We start from the raw sequence: 13,596 nt of genomic DNA, 5'->3' as shown, positions 1-13,596 counted from the left end.
AGGGGGATTTCTTCTACTTCCTCTATCGGAGCCTGCTCTGCCTTCTGTCACTTCTTACACAACTCATTGCTCGGTGCTTCCAACTTCCTCTTTCTATACAGAGATCAGAACAAGTCTAAACCTTCCTCAGGCTGCGTGTATGGGGCTTTTTGTTTTTTAAAAACCATCCATCCATCCTTGTGAGTGAGTGAGTGAGTGGCGCCCTGCGGACAGGTGTACGTTTTCATTGGGAGAAAGACCCAGGCTGGGTTTAAGCCAAACGCGCTGTCTCATCCCCTGTAACGGGGGATCACCTGGAGCTGGTAAGAAATAAACCTTACTATTTGGTGGCGGACTCTTCACATAGGTGTGTGTATAGCCTTGGATGAACGTTACGGGCTATATAAAGCTGCAGGCAGGGCCTGTACAAGGGGGGGGCAGGAGGGGCGGGTGCCCTGGGCGGAGTGTGGGAGGGCCGCCAGTAATAAGAATTACAACAAAATAATCAGGATTTCGCAAGCTCTATGCTGCATCCTCTGTTGCCACTCCAGTCTGCTCAGCTAAGGATGCGCCCACACCCATATCTGCCTCCAATGTACGGTGGCATCCATGTCCTAATACAGAAGGGAGAGGGATGCTCTCTCCCGGTCCGGGCTCGAGTTCCTCTCAGTCTGGCCGGCTCCGCAGGGGCTGTCACAGGAAAAGCTTCTTTACAGGGGGCGGAGCAAGAAGATAACACTACACTGCAGCCCCGATCTCTGCTTCCCGCCCAGCACTGCAGACATCAGAGCTCAGCACAGGGCAGAGTGAAGATGTGAGAGGATGGATGGATAGTTTCTGTCTTCTGCACCTGTGAGTCCTGATCTATGCTGCCATGTAAACTCTATCTGGCTGTGCTAAACCTGCTGTACTTTGCACTAAACATGAAAGAGAAAGTAAAACTGTTTAAGCACTTGCCGACCGCTGCACGCCAATATACGTCGGCACAATGGCAGCGGTGGGCAAATGGGCGCACCTGTACGTCCCCTTTAATTGGCGGGGCTAACGGGCACGCGCCGCATACAGCATGACAGTGCCTGCGGGCCCGGCGGACTCGATGTCCACCGGTCTCCCGGCGAACGTGTCACGGAGCCGCAGAATGGGGAGATGCCTATGTAAACAAGGCATTTCCCCGTTCTGCCTAGTTACATGACAGAGATCTACTGCTCCCTGTCATCGGGGGCAGTGATCGCTGTCATGTGAGTTGAAGCCCCTCCCCCCCACAGTTAGAATCACTCCCTAGGACACACTTAACCCCTTGATCGCCCCCTAGTGTTTAACCCCTTCCCTGCCAGGTCATTTACACAGTAATCAGTGCATTTTTATAGCACTCATCGCTGTATAAATGACAATGGTCCCAAAATAGTGTCAAAAGTGTCCGACGTGTCCGCCATAATGTCACAGTCACGATAAAAATAGCAGATCGCCGCCATTACTAATAAAAAAAAAAAAATAATAATAAAAATGCCATAAAACTATCCCCTATTTTGTAGACGCTATAACTTTTGCGCAAACCAATTAATATACGCTTATTGCGATTTTTTTACCAAAAATATGTAGAAGAATACATATCGGCCTAAACTGAGGAAAAAAATTGTTTTTTTATATATTTTTGGGGGATATTTATTATAGCAAATTGTAGAAAATATTGCTTTTTTTCAAAATTGTCGCTTTTTTTTTGTTTATAGCGCAAAAAATAAAAAACGCAGAGGTGATCAAATACCACCAAAAGAAAGCTCTATTTGTGGGAAAAAAAGGACTTCAATTTTGTTTGGGTGCAACGTCGCACGACCGCGCAACTGTCAGTTAAGGCGATGCAGTGCCCTATCACAAAAAATGGCCTGGTCAGGAAGAGGGTAAAATCTTCTGGGGCTGAAGTGGTTAATATGGTGCGATATGCAGGGAGTTTTCAGTGTTCTACAAATTGTGGAGTGTGCAGAAAGTCCATTCCGTTCTGTGTCTTTGCTGCATCTGTGACTGACACTTGTAGCTGCAGCAAAGATCAATATGGCGGTGATGGCCCCGCCCCTTGTTGCCATGTAAGGTACCCAGCCAAATGTAAGTTTCTTTCCTCTGACATGGCAGTCAGCTCCCCTGATCTCCCTGTCAGTGTGTCCTGCTTCACTCATCCCCTGCCTCTAAATTCCAGCTCAGTGTAAGCACAGGGATGGTGCAGAGCTGCTCTGACAGTCCCCTTACTCTCTCAGCAGAGATGGAGGAGCTGTCCTGAGGTGTAAGTACAGGGCTCTGTACATGTGCGCCCTGAGGTAGTGCTGGGGAGAAAGGCAGGGAGATTCTAGCTGTAGAAACACATTATTTCAGCAAGCTGCAAATGCCATAAAACAAGTGTGGAATAGACATTAAAGCAGCATTAATCCCACAAGCAAACATTTATTGTATTGCAGGTTATCAATTCCTGTGAATTAATGTGATGGCTGCATTTGTTTTCTTTTTCCGACTCTCTTTCTTCTGTTTTTTTTCTGGTGATCCAGCCAGCAAGTCTGTTGTTTTTTTAAAAGAACAAGCTCACTTGCAGATACAGAGATGAGACAAACCATTTACCACTGGCAGGGGGGTGCTTACAATGGTCAGCATATATTTTAAGTAAAATCTTTTTACTAAAAGGGGAAAAAATGTTACAGTAAATAATTATAACGTGTGAACTGGAGTTTTACTTCAATCTGTTAGCTTGTCTATCACTCCCCTTCTCCCAGGCTGATAGTTCTGCTGTCTGCTGTGCCTCCTGTTCTCCTTTATCCAGAGTGGGAGCCTAAAGCCTAAAAGAAAATGAATGCAGCCACCACATCGAATGATTGGTAAGCTGCAATATATTACAATTTTGTTTTTCAGGTTAATATTTCTGAACCACTCCCCAGTTCATGCACACTAAAGTATTGTAGATGTACTGAAGAAACAGTAAAAGAACTTTAAAGTGGACCCTCACTACCCTAAAAACCTTTGGATCTTCTGAATACCCCCCTTCCCCCTTTTCCACAGTCATAAAACTCTGAACTCTGCCTCACTACTGACCCCTGAACTCTGCCTCGCTACTGACCCCCCAACTCTGCCTCGCTACTGACCCCTGAACTCTGCCTCGCTACTGACCCCCCAACTCTGCCTCGCTACTGACCCCTGAACTCTGCCTCGCTACTGACCCCCCAACTCTGCCTCGCTACTGACCCCCTGACTCTGCCTCGCTACTGACCCCCCAACTCTGCCTCGCTACTGACCCCCCAACTCTACCTCGCCACTGACCCCTAAACTCTGCCTCGCTACTGACCCCCCAACTCTACCTCGCCACTGACCCCTAAACTCTGCCTCGCTACTGACCCCCCAACTCTGCCTCGCTACTGACCCCCCAACTCTGCATCGCTACTGACCCCTGAACTCTGCCTTGCTACTGACCCCCCAACTCTACCTCGCTACTGACCCCCCAACTCTGCCTCGCTACTGACCCCTGAACTCTGCCTCACTACTGGCCCCCCAACTCTGCCTCGCTACTGACCCCTGAACTCTGTGCCGCTACTTACCCCCCAACTCTGCGCCGCTACTGACCCCCCAACTCTGCCTCGTTACTGATCCCCCAACTCTGCCTCGGTACTGACCCCTGAACTCTGCCTTGCTATTGACCCCCAAACTCTGCCTTGCTATTGACCCCCAAACTCTGCGCCGCTACTGACCCCCCAACTCTGCGCCACTACTGACCCCCCAACTCTGTGCCGCTACTGACCCCCCAACTCTGCGCCGCTACTGACCCCCCAACTCTGCGCCGCTACTGACCCCCCAACTCTGCGCCGCTACTGACCCCCCAACTCTGCCTCGTTACTGATCCCCCAACTCTGCCTCGCTACTGACCCCCCAACTCTGCCTCGTTACTGATCCCCCAACTCTGCCTCGCTACTGACCCCTGAACTCTGCCTTGCTATTGACCCCCAAACTCTGCGCCGCTACTGACCCCCCAACTCTGCCTCACTACTGACCCCTAAACTCTGCCTCGCTACTGACCCCTAAACTCTGCCTCGCTACTGACCCACCAACTCTGCCTCGCTACTGACCCCCCAACTCTGCCTCGCTACTGACCCCCCAACTCTGCCTCGTTACTGACCCCCCAACTCTGCCTCGTTACTGACCCCCAACTCTGCCTAGCTATTGACTCCCGGACTCTGTGCCGCTACTGACCCCCGAACTCTGCCTTACAACTGACCACCGAACTCTGCTTCGCTACTGACCCCCTGAATTCTGCCTCGCTACTGACCCCCAAACTCTGCCTCGCTACTGACCCCGCAACTCTGCCTCGCTACTGACCCCCTGACTCTGCCTCGCTACTGACCCCCTGACTCTGCCTCGCTACTGACCCCCCAACTCTGCCTCGCTACTGACCCCCCAACTCTGCCTCGCTACTGACCCCCCAACTCTGCCTCGCTACTGACCCACCAACTCTGCCTCGCTACTGACCCACCAACTCTGCCTCGCTACTGAACCCCTGACTCTGCCTCGCTACTGAACCCCTGACTCTGCCTCGCTACTGACCCCCCAACTCTGCCTCGCTACTGACCCCTGAACTCTGCCTCGCTACTGACCCCCCAACTCTACCTCGCCACTGACCCCTAAACTCTGCCTCGCTACTGACCCCCCAACTCTGCCTCGCTACTGACCCCCCAACTCTGCATCGCTACTGACCCCTGAACTCTGCCTTGCTACTGACCCCCCAACTCTACCTCGCTACTGACCCACCAACTCTGCCTCGCTACTGAACCCCTGACTCTGCCTCGCTACTGAACCCCTGACTCTGCCTCGCTACTGACCCCCCAACTCTGCCTCGCTACTGACCCCTGAACTCTGCCTCGCTACTGACCCCCCAACTCTACCTCGCCACTGACCCCTAAACTCTGCCTCGCTACTGACCCCCCAACTCTGCCTCGCTACTGACCCCCCAACTCTGCATCGCTACTGACCCCTGAACTCTGCCTTGCTACTGACCCCCCAACTCTACCTCGCTACTGACCCCTAAACTCTGCCTCGCTACTGACCCCCCAACTCTGCCTCGCTACTGACCCCACGACTCTGCCTCGCTACTGACCCCTGAACTCTGCCTCACTACTGGCCCCCCAACTCTGCCTCGCTACTGACCCCTGAACTCTGTGCCGCTACTGACCCCCCAACTCTGCGCCGCTACTGACCCCCCAACTCTGCCTCGTTACTGATCCCCCAACTCTGCCTCGGTACTGACCCCTGAACTCTGCCTTGCTATTGACCCCCAAACTCTGCCTTGCTATTGACCCCCAAACTCTGCGCCGCTACTGACCCCCCAACTCTGCGCCGCTACTGACCCCCCAACTCTGTGCCGCTACTGACCCCCCAACTCTGTGCCGCTACTGACCCCCCAACTCTGCGCCGCTACTGACCCCCCAACTCTGCGCCGCTACTGATCCCCCAACTCTGCGCCGCTACTGACCCCCCAACTCTGCCTCGTTACTGATCCCCCAACTCTGCCTCGCTACTGACCCCCCAACTCTGCCTCGTTACTGATCCCCCAACTCTGCCTCGCTACTGACCCCTGAACTCTGCCTTGCTATTGACCCCCAAACTCTGCGCCGCTACTGACCCCCCAACTCTGCCTCACTACTGACCCCTAAACTCTGCCTCGCTACTGACCCCTAAACTCTGCCTCGCTACTGACCCACCAACTCTGCCTCGCTACTGACCCCCCAACTCTGTCTCGCTACTGACCCCCCAACTCTGCCTCGTTACTGACCCCCCAACTCTGCCTCGTTACTGACCCCCAACTCTGCCTAGCTATTGACTCCCGGACTCTGTGCCGCTACTGACCCCCGAACTCTGCCTTACAACTGACCACCGAACTCTGCTTCGCTACTGACCCCCTGAATTCTGCCTCGCTACTGACCCCCAAACTCTGCCTCGCTACTGACCCCGCAACTCTGCCTCGCTACTGACCCCCTGACTCTGCCTCGCTACTGACCCCCCAACTCTGCCTCGCTACTGACCCACCAACTCTGCCTCGCTACTGACCCCCTGACTCTGCCTCGCTACTGACCCCCCAACTCTGCCTCGCTACTGACCCCTGAACTCTGCCTCGCTACTGACCCCCCAACTCTACCTCGCCACTGACCCCTAAACTCTGCCTCGCTACTGACCCCCCAACTCTGCCTCGCTACTGACCCCCCAACTCTGCATCGCTACTGACCCCTGAGCTCTGCCTTGCTACTGACCCCCCAACTCTACCTCGCTACTGACCCCTAAACTCTGCCTCGCTACTGACCCCCCAACTCTGCCTCACTACTGACCCCACGACTCTGCCTCGCTACTGACCCCTGAACTCTGCCTCACTACTGGCCCCCCAACTCTGCCTCGCTACTGACCCCTGAACTCTGTGCCGCTACTGACCCCCCAACTCTGCGCAGCTACTGACCCCCCAACTCTGCGCCGCTACTGACCCCCCAACTCTGCCTCGTTACTGATCCCCCAACTCTGCCTCGGTACTGACCCCTGAACTCTGCCTTGCTATTGACCCCCAAACTCTGCCTTGCTATTGACCCCCAAACTCTGCGCCGCTACTGACCCCCCAACTCTGCGCCGCTACTGACCCCCCAACTCTGCCTTGTTACTGACCCCCCCAACTCTGTGCCGCTACTGACCCCCCAACTCTATGCCGCTACTGACCCCCCAACTCTATGCCGCTACTGACCCCCCAACTCTGCGCCGCTACTGACCCCCCAACTCTGTGCCGCTACTGACCCCCCAACTCTGCCTCGTTACTGATCCCCCAACTCTGCCTCGCTACTGACCCCCCAACTCTGCCTCGTTACTGATCCCCCAACTCTGCCTCACTACTGACTCCTGAACTCTGCCTTGCTATTGACCCTCAAACTCTGCGCCGCTACTGACCCCCCAACTCTGCCTCACTACTGACCCCTAAACTCTGCCTCGCTACTGACCCCTAAACTCTGCCTCGCTACTGACCCACCAACTCTGCCTCGCTACTGACCCCCCAACTCTGCCTCGCTACTGACCCCCCAACTCTGCCTCGTTACTGACCCCCCAACTCTGCCTCGTTACTGACCCCCAACTCTGCCTAGCTATTGACTCCCGGACTCTGTGCCGCTACTGACCCCCGAACTCTGCCTTACAACTGACCACCGAACTCTGCTTCGCTACTGACCCCCTGAATTCTGCCTCGCTACTGACCCCCAAACTCTGCCTCACTACTGACCCCTGAACTCTGTGCCACTACTGACCCCTGCCTCACTACTGACCCCTGAACTCTGCATCACTACTGACCCCTGAACTCTGCATCACTACTGAACTCTGCCTCACTACTGACCCCTGAACTCTGCATCATTACTGACCCCTGAACTCTGCCTCACTACTGACCCCTGAACTCTGCATCATTACTGACCCCTGAACTCTGCATCATTACTGACCCCTGAACTCTGCATCACTACTGACCCCTGAACTCTGCATCACTACTGAACTCTGCCTCACTACTGACCCCTGATCTCTGCATCACTACTAACCGCTGAACTCTGCATCATTACTGACCCCTGAACTCTGCATCATTACTGACCCCTGAACTCTGCATCATTACTGACCGCTGAACTCTGCATCATTACTGACCCCTGAACTCTGCATCATTACTGACCCCTGAACTCTGCATCATTACTGACCCCTGAACTCTGCATCATTACTGACCCCTGAACTCTGCATCATTACTGACCCCTGAACTCTGCATCATTACTGACCCCTGAACTCTGCATCATTACTGACCCCTGAACTCTGCATCATTACTGACCCCTGAACTCTGCATCATTACTGACCCCTGAACTCTGCATCATTACTGACCCCTGAACTCTGCATCACTACTGACCCCTGAACTCTGCATCACTACTGACCCCTGAACTCTGCATCACTTGCTACTGAACTCTGCCTCACTACTGACCCCTGAACTCTGCATCACTACTGACCTCTGAACTCTGCATCACTTGCTACTGAACCCTTGCACTGTGCATCCCTTTAAGCCTCACCCAATAGCCAGCACAGTGAAAGCCACACACCACACTTTCCTCTAGAAGCTGGGCCCAATTTATTATTTTAAAAATAACCCATTTCCTGACTCCTGCACTCACATTTCATTTTGCTTTTTGCACTTTGTAATTTATCCATTCCTGACTTCTGCACTCCATATATAGGTATAATGATCATGTGTAGGTAAGATAATTTGGGAGGGGGGGGCGCAGTTTGAAATGTTTGCCCTAGGCGACCTAGTCCCGGCACTGGCTGCAGGAGATCCATTAAGACATAGGAAGGGAAACGTGCATTAATAGATAGCGGGAGAACTCGAAATCATTGTATAATACAGTATTTCCCCAAAAATAAGCCCGGGTCTTATATTAATTTTGGCAACCAAAAACACAGTAGGGCTTATATTCGGGGTAGGTCTTACCATGTAATGTGCTGTCTTCTCTCACCCTCTCAGGTAGGGATGAGCTTCGAGTTCGAGTCGAACTCATGTTCGACTCGAACATTGGCTGTTCGCAAGTTCGCCGAACAGCGAACAATTTGGGGTGTTCGCGGCAAATTCGAATGCCGTGGAACACCCTTTAAAAGTCTATGGGAGAAATCAAAAGTGCTAATTTTAAAGGCTTATATGCAAGTTATTGTCATAAAAAGTGTTTGGGGACCCGGGTCCTGCCCCAGGGGACATGGATCAATGCAAAAAAAGTTTTAAAAACGGACGTTTTTTCAGGAGCAGTGATTTTAATAATGCTTAAAGTCAAACAATAAAAGTGTAATATCCCTTTAAATTTCGTAGCTGGGGGGTGTCTACAGTATGCCTGTAAAGGGGCGCATGTTTCCCGTGTTTAGAACAGTCTGACAGCAAAATTACATTTGGAAGGAAAAAACCCATTTAAAACTACTCGCGGCTATTGCATTGCCGACAATACACATAGAAGTTCATTGATAAAAACGGCATGGGAATTCCCCACAGGGGAACCCCGAACCAAAATTTAAAAAAAAAAAATGACGTGGGAGTCCCCCTAAATTCCATACCAGGCCCTTCAGGTCTGGTATGGATATTAAGGGGAACCCCGGCCAAAATTCTTTAAAAAAATGACGTGGGGTTCCCCCTAAATTCCATACCAGACCCTTCAGGTCTGGTATGGATTTTAAGGGGAACCCCGCGCCAAAAAAAAACAAAAAACGGCGTGGGTCCCCCCAAAAATCCATACCAGACCCTTATCCGAGCACGCAACCTGGCAGGCCGCAGGAAAAGAGGGGGGGACGAGAGTGCGGGCCCCCCCCTACTAAACCATACTAGGCCACATGCCCTCAACATTGGGAGGGTGCTTTGGGGTAGCCCCCCAAAACACCTTGTCCCCATGTTGACGAGGACAAGGGCCTCATCCCCACAATCCTGGCCGGTGGTTGTGGGGGTCTGCGGGTGGGGGGCTTATCGGAATCTGGAAGCCCCCTTTAACAAGGGGACCCCCAGATCCCGCCCCCCCTGTGTGAAATGGTAAGGGGGTAATTACCCCTACCATTTCACTAAAAAACTGTCAAAAATGTTAAAAATGACAAGAGACAGTTTTTGACAATTCCTTTATTTAAATGCTTCTTCTTTCTTCTATCTTCCTTCGTTCAGCGTTTTCGTCCAGCATCTCCTCCGCGGCGTCTTCTATCTTCTTCTCCTCGGGCCGCTCCGCATCCATGGCATGGGGGGAGGCTCCCGCTCTTCTCTTCATCTTCTTCTTCATCTTCTTCTCTTCTTCCTTCTTCTCTTCTTCATTTTCTTCTCCGGGCCGCTCCGCATCCATGCTGGCATGGAGGGAGGCTCCCGCTGTGTGACGGCGTCTCCTCGTCTGACGGATCTTAAATAACGAGGGGCGGGGCCACCTGGTGACCCCGCCCCCCTCTGACGTACGGGACATGACGGGACTTCCCTGTGGCATTCCCCGTGATGTCACAGGGGGTCAAGTCACCGTGCGTCAGAGGGGGGCGGGGTCACTGGTGGCCCCGCCCCCGTTATTTAAGAACCGTCAGACGAGGAGACACCGTCACACAGCGGGAGCCTCCCTCCATGCCAGCATGGGTGCGGAGCGGCCCGGAGAAGAAAATGAAGAAGAGAAGAAGAGAAGAAAAGAAGAAGAGAAGATGAAGAAGATGAAGAGAAGAGCGGGAGCCTCCCCCCATGCCATGGGTGCGGAGCAGCCCGAGGAGAAGAAGATAGAAGACGCCGCGGAGGAGATGCTGGACGAGAACGCCGGAGGAAGAACCAGAAGAACCAGAAGAAGAAGATGAAGGAAGATAGAAGAAAGAAGAAGCATTTAAATAAAGGAATTGTCAAAAACTGTCTCTTGTCATTTTTAACATTTTTGACACTTTTTTAGTGAAATGGTAGGGGTAAGTACCCCCTTACCATTTCACACGGGGGGGGGCGGGATCTGGGGTTCCCCTTGTTAAAGGGGGCTTCCAGATTCCGATAACCCCCTCGCCCGCAGACCCCCACAACCACCGGCCAGGGTTGTGGGGATGAGGCCCTTGTCCTCATCAACATGGGGACAAGGTGCTTTGGGGGGCTACCCCAAAGCACCCTCCCAATGTTGAGGGCATGTGGCCTGGTACAGTTCAGGAGGGGGGGGCCGCACTCTCTCCCCCTCTCTTTTCCTGCGGCCTGCCAGGTTGCGTGCTCGGATAAGGGTCTGGTATGGATTTTTGGGGGGACCCCACGCCGTTTTTTGTTTTTTTTTTGGCGCGGGGTTCCCCTTAAAACCCATACCAGACCTAAAGGGTCTGGTATGGAATTTAGGGGGAACCCCACGTCATTTTTTTTTCAAATTTTGGCCGGGGTTCCCCTTAATATCCATACCAGACCTGAAGGGCCTGGTATGGACTTTAGGGGGACTCCCACGTCATTTTTTTTTAAATTTTGGTTCGGGGTTCCCCTGTGGGGAATTCCCATGCCGTTTTTATCAATGAACTTCTATGTGTATTGTCGGCAATGCAATAGCCACGAGTAGTTTTAAATGGGTTTTTTCCTTCGGAATGTCATTTTGCTGTCAGACTGTTCTAAACACGGGAAACATGCGCCCCTTTACAGGCATACTATAGACACCCCCCAGCTACGAAATTTAAAGGGATATTACACTTTTATTGTTTGACTTTAAGCATTATTAAAATCACTGCTCCTGAAAAAACGTCCGTTTTTAAAACTTTTTTTGCATTGATCCATGTCCCCTGGGGCAGGACTCAGGTCCCCAAACACTTTTTATGACAATAACTTGCATATAAGCCTTTAAAATTAGCACTTTTGATTATTCATGTTCGTGTCACATAGACTTTAACGGTGTTTGCGTGTTCGAACAAAAGTTTTTCCTGTTCACGTGTTCTGGTGCGAACCGAACAGGGGGGTGTTCGGCTCATCCCTACTCTCAGGAATACCCAGTGTGAACCGAGTTACAATGCTTGTAAAATCCTATAATCCACTCTATTACACTAGTAGAAATTGTACAATGTGTGTGTTCCTATAATATAATTGTGCCAAATACCTTTGTTATAGAACCGCTCGGTACTTCCGTGACCCGCCGAAGCTCTGTTCCCCACTCCAAGCACTGCAGAGGAGGGGGGGCAAGATCCCCCGCTGACAGCTGGGAGAAAAGGAGGAGAGCAGTGGGAGGTCAGCGGAGCGGTGCTGTACCGAAGGTATTTGGCAAATTTATATTACAGAAACACACACATTGTACATTATATACTACTGTCATAGAGTGGATTCTAGGATTTTACAAGCATTTTAAACTCGGGCCTTTTTTTTCGGGGGTTGGGCTTTTTTATTTTTGGATTAGGTCTTATTTTCGGAATAGGTCTTATTTTCGTTGTAGGTCTTATTTTCGGAATAGGTCTTATTTTCGGGGTAGGTCTTATTTTCGGATTAGGTTTTATTTTCGGAGTAGGTCTTATTTTCGTTGTAGGTCTTATTTTCGGAATAGGTCTTATTTTCGGGGTAGGTCTTATTTTCGGTGAAACATGGTAGCAGTGCGAGGAGAGCTGACCGGCACTTCCTGGTTTACATGTAACCGGGTGTGATTGGACACAACTGATCACATGGGTAAAGAGCCGTGTCAACAGCTCTTTACCGAGATCGGGGTCGCGCCGTGTCCCAGGGACACAGTGTGCCACAGATTGCCGTGCTGTGCGTCCCCACGTTGAGACTGGGGCAACGTCATAGGTTGTCGTCCCAGAACGAGAGAGAGGATGAACACTATTTTGGTGACATTATAAACCTTCAGTCCGCCATATAGACATTGGCGGACAGGAAGTTTTAACGCTAGCTCTTATTTTCAGGGTAGGTCTTATTTTTGGAGTAGGTCTTATTTTTGGAGTAGGTCTTATTTTCTGGGTAGGTCTTATTTTCAGAGTAGGTCTTATTTTTGGGGTAGGTCTTATTTTTGGTGAAACATGGTAGCAGTGCGAGGAGAGCCGATAACCAGCACTTCCTGGTTTACATGTGACCGGCTGTGATTGGACACCACTGATCACATGGGTAAAGAGCCTAGTCATCAGCTCTTAACCAAGATTGGGGTAGCGCCATGTCCCAGGGACACAGTGTGCCACAGATCGCCATGCTGCGCGTCCCCACGGTTGAGACTGGGGCAACGTCATAGGTTGTCATCCCAGAACGAGAGAGAGGATTAACACTATTTTGGGGTCATTAAAAACCTCCCGTCCACCATATAGACATTGGCGGATGGGAGGTTTTAACGCTAGCTCTTATTTTCAGGGTAGGTCTTATTTTTGGAGTAGGTCTTATTTTCTGGGTAGGTCTTATTTTTGGAGTAGGTCTTATTTTCTGGGTAGGTCTTATTTTCTGGGTAGGTCTTATTTTTGGAGTAGGTCTTATTTTTGGAGTAGGTCTTATTTTCTGGGTAGGTCTTATTTTTGGAGTAGGTCTTATTTTTGGAGTAGGTCTTATTTTCTGGGTAGGTCTTATTTTTGGAATAGGTCTTATTTTTGGGGTAGGTCTTATTTTCGGTGAAACATGGTAGCAGTGCGAGGAGAGACGATAACCAGCACTTCCTGGTTTACATGTGACCGACTGTGATTGGACACAACTACTGATCACATGGGTAAAGAGCCTAGTCATCAGCTCTTTACTGAGATTGGGGTAGCGCATTTTTGGGGACATTAAAAACCTCCCGTCCGGCGGGCGGGAGGTTTTTAATGTCACCAAAATAGTGTTCACGTAAAGTAAGGGAACGTGCAAACATATTCACATCCAGAATAGCGTCAGACAAGTTGAAATGGCGTGAAGGACAAAAGTTTAACCCCTTAGAGAGCAAAGAGAGATCAACCTCTGTCAGTTCCCTCTGAGACAGGTTTAATGCTTTTCTTTTTCTACTTTTTCTCTTTTTGTTAAATCTTTTTTTTTTCTTTTTCAGCTAGTCACCTGTAGGCTATTAGCACTTACTTCCCTTTTTTCTTTTAGCTCAGTGTTTCTCAAACTGCGTGCCGGGGCAGATTTGCGGGTGTGCTGCGGGGAGTCTGGGAGCCGTCACTGTAACCGCG

The 13,596-nt window shown here is 51.2% G+C and overlaps 2 protein-coding genes across 3 annotated transcripts in view; one reads left to right on the top strand and one right to left on the bottom strand.

Moving 5' to 3' along the window:
- The window catches only part of LOC141121725 (uncharacterized), a 242,457-nt gene that overhangs the window by 55,344 nt on the left and 173,517 nt on the right, over nt 1–13,596 (bottom strand). The window lies entirely within an intron of this gene.
- LOC141121662 (uncharacterized) overlaps nt 63–13,596 on the top strand; it is a 32,471-nt gene continuing 18,937 nt past the window's right edge. Inside the window, exon 1 of one of the 2 annotated variants that reach the window (XM_073611343.1) lies at nt 63–302. The gene's annotated coding sequence lies outside the window, so the exon portion shown is untranslated. Of the gene's footprint in view, nt 303–11,507; nt 11,737–13,596 lie in introns of those variants that run through there. The other variant, XM_073611344.1, reaches the window with a different exon arrangement.

This window comes from Aquarana catesbeiana, unplaced genomic scaffold (genome assembly GCF_042186555.1).
Source record: "Aquarana catesbeiana isolate 2022-GZ unplaced genomic scaffold, ASM4218655v1 unanchor228, whole genome shotgun sequence".
NCBI classification, from domain to species: domain Eukaryota; kingdom Metazoa; phylum Chordata; class Amphibia; order Anura; family Ranidae; genus Aquarana; species Aquarana catesbeiana.
This window is presented reverse-complemented; position numbering and strand designations above follow the sequence as displayed.